This window comes from Mastomys coucha, unplaced genomic scaffold (assembly GCF_008632895.1).
Source record: "Mastomys coucha isolate ucsf_1 unplaced genomic scaffold, UCSF_Mcou_1 pScaffold1, whole genome shotgun sequence".
Taxonomy (NCBI): domain Eukaryota; kingdom Metazoa; phylum Chordata; class Mammalia; order Rodentia; family Muridae; genus Mastomys; species Mastomys coucha.
The window spans coordinates 29,353,966-29,360,964 of NW_022196891.1; the positions used below are offsets into that span (position 1 = coordinate 29,353,966).

The following is a 6,999-nucleotide window of genomic DNA, read 5'->3' on the forward strand; positions in this document are numbered from 1 at the left end:
TCTATGAAGCTGAGCTCTGGTATCCCTTCTGAGTGGGCCACACCGAAGGCCTCTCAAAGACTTGGGCCTGCTGCAGCAGGAGACCAACTCTTCTAAGCCCCAATGTGTGCTGGTGACCCAATTTTTCTAAGCCACCAAACAGTAGCCTAGTGCCCATTTTCTGCATACACGGAGTCCTGCTTTACCTCCTAGTTACAATGGCTTCACGATGACCAGCCTGCAGGTGGAGAACCCTGCAGCCAAGTCCCCGTGTGGACCCTTCAGCTCCTCCCTTAATCCCACTGAGTCCAGCCATGTGGCAGGAGACTAGAGCTGCCTATTCCGGAAGCAGTATTGGAAAAGGCTACAGTTTGTCCAGTGCCCGTGGACAAACTCACCCACTGCTACTGTCCTATCCACCCTTAACTTGGGGAGGGTAGTACCATGCAAAAGATGTGGTCACAGCCACAAGCGGGGCCTATGAGCCACACCTGTCCTACAAGCTGAATTCCCCATCTGTTCTCTTGGCTCTTGCAAGAGGGTCGGAGGGAGCATCAGCAATGCCACTTATTTTCTCCCCTGATCCCCAAGCGCTATGCCCTTCTCTTCCTCTCCCATAAGCCTTGGGTCTTAATGCAGAAGGACCGTTCAAACTACGGCATCGGGCCCCACCCAACGCCTTCCTCTGGGATGTGTGCAAGTGAGGCAGAAGGGGCTTCTGGCCACTCAGGAGTTAAAATGGCAGCGGGACTGGAGGGGGTTGGCGTGGCAAGCAGACAGGGAGGAGGCGACCGGAGTGGGCTAGGGAGGTTGGGAGCGCGGCGGAGCAGCTAGTGAGGAGGACGAGCGCGAGCATCCAGGAGGGAGGAGGCGCGGCGGGGGCGCCGGGCGCCGCGGGCCTGCTCTGTGCTCCGCAGACGCGCGGCGCTCCGGGAGCGCTGGCCCTGGCCGCCAGCCTCTGGCCGCGGCGCTCAGGATTGGGGACACTGTCATTCTGCTGACGCCCTCGCAGACTCAGCCTTGCGACCACTCCCAGGACAAGTGCAGGTTGGGGAAGACGTCCGGCGAGCCTCCCGGGCCTGGGTAGCAGCGCGACGTGGAGCAGCGATCCCAGCCGGGCGGCGAGTGATAGACATAGGACAGCGCCCGCGCGGTGAGTGTGCGGCTCCCTGGCGGCTCCCTCGGAGGATGGACTCGGAGGACGCTGGCGTGGCCTTGAGGGTCGCTGCGATCCTGTCCCCGCGGCCTCGGCTCTGATGACCCGGTGGGGGAGGGGAGCGCGGCCGCGACCGCGGCGGTCGCCGAGATGCCTGCAGGAAAGAGAGCTGGGGATTTGGGAGAAGGCCGGGAGGGGCGAAGGAAGCTGGAGCTGGAGCTGGCAAAGGAGGTGGCCGCTGCGCCGGCTGGACCCGAGCGGCGGGGGAGGGGGCCGCGGGGCTTGAACCAACTGGGAGAGGCCCCAACCCCTCAAACTGTTGCTGGGTAGCGGGGGAGCCTTGGAGATGTGGAGGAGCCAAAGAGGTGGCCCCGGGGTTAGAGAGGGCGTGACAGAGGCGAACTCGCAGGATGGAAGCGCACCAGAGCCTAGGGGACTTTCCCTTCCTGGGAGCTCGGGTGGTGGCCGTGCAGAAAAGACAGGGTGGCCATGGGTCTGTACAAAGTATCTGGCACCCAGAGCCAGGCTCCTCCCGGGCGGGAGACTAGGGTCTGACTGCAGTCTAGGATGGGACTTTTGGGTGGGGGAGGGGCCGGCCGGGCTTAGCCCGGGCGCTGTGCGGTTTAAAGCAGCTCTGAGGCCACCGCATCACGCCAGGGACAGGCTGGGCTGGCCAGCCACAGGTGGGCCATCTGTCCTGCTGGCATGACAGGGTTGTGCGGGCGCAGACTGCCCGGCCAGCCAAGATCTGCGAGCGGCGGGGTGAGGCAGCTGAACTGAGCCGCTGAAGGAGAGAGAACAGGACCCCGGGGGTGGGCCCTAGCGGGGTGTTGCAATGCTCCGGGCTGCCCCTGCCCTTCCTCCCCCACCAAACGAACAGGAAGGAAAATGTCAGCTGGGCTTTGTGCTCTGTTCCTCAGGCTGCCGCAGCTCCCATCTGTTGGAGCCAACGCAGCCTCTAATTGGGCGACTGGCAGGGCTTGGAGGGGGTGGGCTGGGCACAGCGCTGGTTACCGCTGGTTGCCAGAGATGGACTGGTTACCGTCTACTTGAAGACCCCAGGAGGCAGGAGGGCATTGGAGAGAGCAGCCAGGTTGGGACAACCGGAGTGGCCTTTGGCCAGCCCCTTCACCATTATGGAGGGAGATCAAGAGCAAAGATCTAGACATCTTTACTTATCCAGAATGATGACAGGCTCCATGCCCCTTGCCTCGACGTCACTCTGGACAGTGTTCCCTTTCTGAGGGAGAAGCCAGCAACCTCCTGTCAGTGGCCGCTGGGCTCCTTGAACAGTCCTCCAAAAGAGCAGGGAGGACCAGGGCTATGTGCAGGACTCCGAGACTCTCTGGCCATGGGTCTTCTACCTACCTTGCGGTGGCTTGACCCACTTTCCTGGCCAGGAGAGGTTGTGAAGAAGTGGAAGAGAAGAGCGCAGCTAGGGGTCTGCGCCTCTCGGGCCTTCTTCCTTCCCTGCACTGCCTCAGATGTTGCCTGCTGCCTGTTTAGGGGGCCTGAGGCCAAGGGTAGAATGGTATTTTGAAAAGGGTAGAGTGGAAAACTCTCTAGCACCTCAGGGATTTTGATACTCCCAGGGTCGAGCACCTAGACTTACCCCTCAAACCAGATCTCCTGCCAGAGCTTACCCTGAGGGAGACACGGAATGGCAATAAGAACTCAGACCTGGGCCTCCATGAGCCAAGCTAGGCCAGCAGAATACTTCCTTACTGCCCATGTTCCCCTTTCCCCTGTCCCTCTTCCTGAAGCACCTCACTATCTCCCTTTGCTCTCACTACACTGATCACCCTCTCCCACCCCACCCCTCCAAGTTTACCTCCCTCCCTCCCTTCCTTCCAGGTGTCTACCCCCACCTTTGCCTTCCTGTAAAATGCAGCTTAAACCACAAGCTTCCACAATGGCTTCCTCGACTCCTGACAGTGGATGCACATGTACGAGTGTCCCTGGCCCATCCCCTTTGCAGAGGGGGCCAGGCTGGTAGGTCTGGCATCTGAATTTCCTTGTTCCTGGTATCCCCCCTGCCCTACTATTCACTCACTTGCTCCTTCTCCTCGTCTGTACCACCTTGTTTTTTTCATTTGCAGGAAAGGAGGAAACTTTTTTTTTTTTTTTAACATAATTGTCCAAGAACTACTTAGTAAACACCTACTATGTGCCTCTCTCAAGCATGGAGGTTACAAATAATAGACAAACCTCCACCGCAGGCAGAACTGAACTTGTATTTGAACTTGATGGTTAGTTAGGTCCATGCCCACCAGTTTCTTTCAAAGGTTTGGCAGAGGAAGATGAAGAGTATCAATAACCCCAGCAAATTTAACATCATAATCCCAGAAGGAACCTTAACATCCCATCCCCATCGCTTCCTAGATACGATGTATCACTTAAGCGGTTTCTAACCTGAAAGGATGAAGTAGTTTGTATATCATCATCTGTCTCCGAGGGAGGCTGGGACTGTGTAGAAGTCAGTGGTTTGTATAAGAAAAGAATTAAAAACAGCTTACATATGGAGCAGTAGCTCTGCACCAGGCCATGTGAGGAACTTTACAGAAACCATTCTATTCAGTCCTCCTAAAGGGCTACGTCCTAGTCTCTGCTTTCTAGCTGGGGAGTCCAGGCCCTGGAGAGAACGGACTGCTTGCCCTCTGTGGTTTCAGAAACCACTGCTGCAGTTCAGTTGCCTCTTATGATACTTGTGACATCTGCTAAATTCTACAGTTGCAGCGGAGCCCCACATTCACCCTAGCTTTGCAGGGGTGTGTCTTGTCTCTCCACTTAGAATACAGACTATATTTGCTGAATGGTTGCATGAATAAACCTTCTCACATGATCCAGGAAGGTTTCCTATAGGAAGGGAGGGCCACTGCAGAGGACACAGGGAGGGAGGGCAGAGAATTCTTCTGACCTACAGAACTATCTCCACCTTTATCGGGGTGAAGAGTGAGGGGGTCATTGCTGTGTTTATCTGAGGCCAGTGTTGGAGCTTCACCAGTGGTCCACCTAATGAGTCCACGTTGCTCCTGGTTCTTGGCCTCCTCAGCTAAGCCTTCACTGGCACAAAAGCCCAGAGGAAGAGAATGGAGTGGGTAGCTTGGGTCCCTGCAAGGACTGCGGCCCAGGACAAGGTCAGTGGTCAAAAGTGGAAGGGGGACAGGCTATGGTGACACAAACAGGAAGACGACAGTGATAGAGGATAACTACCAAACAAACACAGGGGCCAGACCTTCAGAAAGGTGACTTTGTCTTAGACTTCCCGAGTAGTGTAGCTGTCTCTAGGCGATGGGCAGGCACGGAGTTTCTCTCATTCGGGCTTGACTTGTTCAGTCAACTCAACTTCCCTAAAGCACCCACTCTGTGCAGAAACAGTTGAATCAGCTATTGTGTCTGCCCTCAGGGAGCTTACGGTAAGGATATAGACTCTGAAGCCACCTACCCAAAGTTCTACCCAGGCTGCACCACTTGTTGCTGGGAGACTCATCTACCCTCTCAGAGCCTCAGTTTCTCCATCTATAACTGGTACGATAATAGTCTGGAATATACTATGGGCTACATTAGCTGTTATTATTAGCAAGGACTCGGTGCTCTATAGTCTAGGACTGAATAGACAAAGGTACTCGTGTCTTTAGACTAGAAAAGACTTGCTGAAGCACTTGATATTTGGAGCAAGGCCAGAAAGAGGGCCAGCTAGCAGAAGTGGAGAACCTCGGGACAGTGGTGCTGAGGGTATCTGGGGCCCAGGAGTTGTATATATAAAAAGGCACTGAGGAGTGTATGTGTTGTCCTTTATGGACATCGCTAACACCACTTTGTGGCCCCTCTTCAGCCTTTGTTCCCAGTGCTAGGAGTTGGGCTTCTAGTGGGGCTGGCTAGCTGCCCAGAACAGCCCCAACACCCCTTGGTCTAGAAGAGGGAGCTTCTAATCAGGGGGCCTGGTGCCATCCTGCTGGGATTGGGTGTGTGACCTTGACTCGCCATGTGTGTCTTAGCTATCAGTGTCCAGATTCTACCCTAGCCAAGGCCTTGTACTCTGGCTTCTGGGACTTTCTGGGGACCTGGGAGTTGCTTTGGCCTTAGAGAGCTGCCTTGTAGGAGGTGAGTTTAACCAGGTCTGCTTTAGAATTCAGTTTGTCTCTGAGTGTTTCTTCCACCCACATCTTCCCTGCTGTTCAGCGTTTGATGGACTCGAAGCAAGTTCCGACATGAAGAGCATGCAGAGTGTTCCTGGGGCAGAAATGGCTTCTCTGCTTCCACCTCTCAACTCGTAATGACACACAGCACGGCACCTAGCATTTACTGAGCACTCGTGTGCCAGGCACTGTGCAAAGTGCTTGCCCAACTAGACCCCAAATACCCCTATTAGCTGAGTGGCTCTGTCCCTAATTGAAACACAGAACAATTGAAGCTTAGACTTGCTGATGTAGGCATGAAAAGAGGGAGAGATTTAACCGTTCTCTGACTTCAGGACTCCAGACCCTTCACCACCTCCAGGACTTAGCCATTACTGGCCTAGAGGTACCCTGAGTCATGTAGCCTACTCTCTTAGCCTAGCTTCTTCCTATAGAACAAGTTCCCCATGCCTGTCTTGCCCAAGCCAGTGGTCACCTTTCCCTCTTAAGAGAACTTCAAAGTCTCCCTGACCCATTTCTTCCTGCTCCCACAGGTGGTGATATTCAATCCCACTAACCTGTTTTTGTTGTTTGTTTCTTGGTGGTTTCTAGGGATCGCCACCTAGGATCTTTCACAAGCTAAGCAAGCACTCTGACAATGAGCCACAGCTGCAACTGCCAGGACCTGATAGATAGTGCAGGCTGTGGTGGCGCACACCTTTCATGACAGCACTCAGGAGGCAGAGGGAGGCAGATCTCTGAGTTTGAGGCCAGCCTGGTGGTCTACGGAGAGTTCCAGGACATCCAGAGTTAGGCAGTGAGACCCTGTCTCAAAACAAAACACAAGATCTAACATTGCTGCTTTCTGTCTCGGTCAGAGCCTCCAGGGCCTCCAAGAAGCTGACCCTGATGGCTCAGTGCCCATGGACACAGGAGAGGGCCCAACCAAAGTGTGGCTCCCTGGAGGAGGGGAGAATGGAACACACCTGGCGAAGGTGAAAGGAGACAGGCAGGCCATGTAGGGGCCGTCCGTGGACTGCTGCTTACATAGCAGGCCCTGTGTGCTGGGAAGAGCCAGTGCAGCGGGTTCTGTTTACAAGCATCTCTTGAGGCAGCTCCTTCAGAGAAAACATGAGGTAGGAGGGGGAGATGGTTGTGAAGCATCCAGCTTGGGTCCCCCAGGAGAAGTGGGGCTGTCTTATCTGATCCTTCCCGGAAGCAGAGAGAATAACAGCAAGGAAGGTTTATGTCTGCAAAGCGCTGCACTTGAGCATGCAGAGTAGGGGCGAAAAGGTCCAGCTTGGGAAGCCAAAAGTCGCGATGTCCTGAAGGTGGAACAGCACCAGAGGAAAGGGAAAAGAGAGAGGCCAACATTCAACCTGATTGATGTTCAGGATCGCCCAGCAAGGAGGGGCATGGACTCCCACATCCCAGGGGATCTATGGAATGGCTCCACCCACACCCCAGCTCTGCACCGCCACGCCTCTGCCTTCATAAACAGGGTGGATGGTGCTCTCCTTCATTAGCCAGTGTTTTATCAAGCCTCTGTGCCTCCCAGGGATATAGGCATCAGGGAATAATGGAGAGCTCTGCCCTTAAGGAGCTTTTATTTTGCCATCTGGGGATACAGCAAAGTAAACTTAGAAAGCAACCGGCATATTAGAGAGTGTCAAGTGTTCTAGAGAAAAATATAGCAAGAGGAAGAAATAGACAGATGATGAGAGGCCTGGCGGGGGGGGGGGGGGG

General features: G+C 54.9%; 1 protein-coding gene across 1 annotated transcript in view; it reads left to right on the forward strand.

Annotated features, from left to right (window-relative positions):
- The first annotated feature begins 1,003 nt into the window (after positions 1-1,003).
- Lrrn2 (leucine rich repeat neuronal 2) overlaps positions 1,004-6,999 on the forward strand; it is a 61,233-nt gene continuing 55,237 nt past the window's right edge. The window contains 1 exon segment of the mRNA XM_031382476.1: positions 1,004-1,132. The gene's annotated coding sequence lies outside the window, so the exon portion shown is untranslated.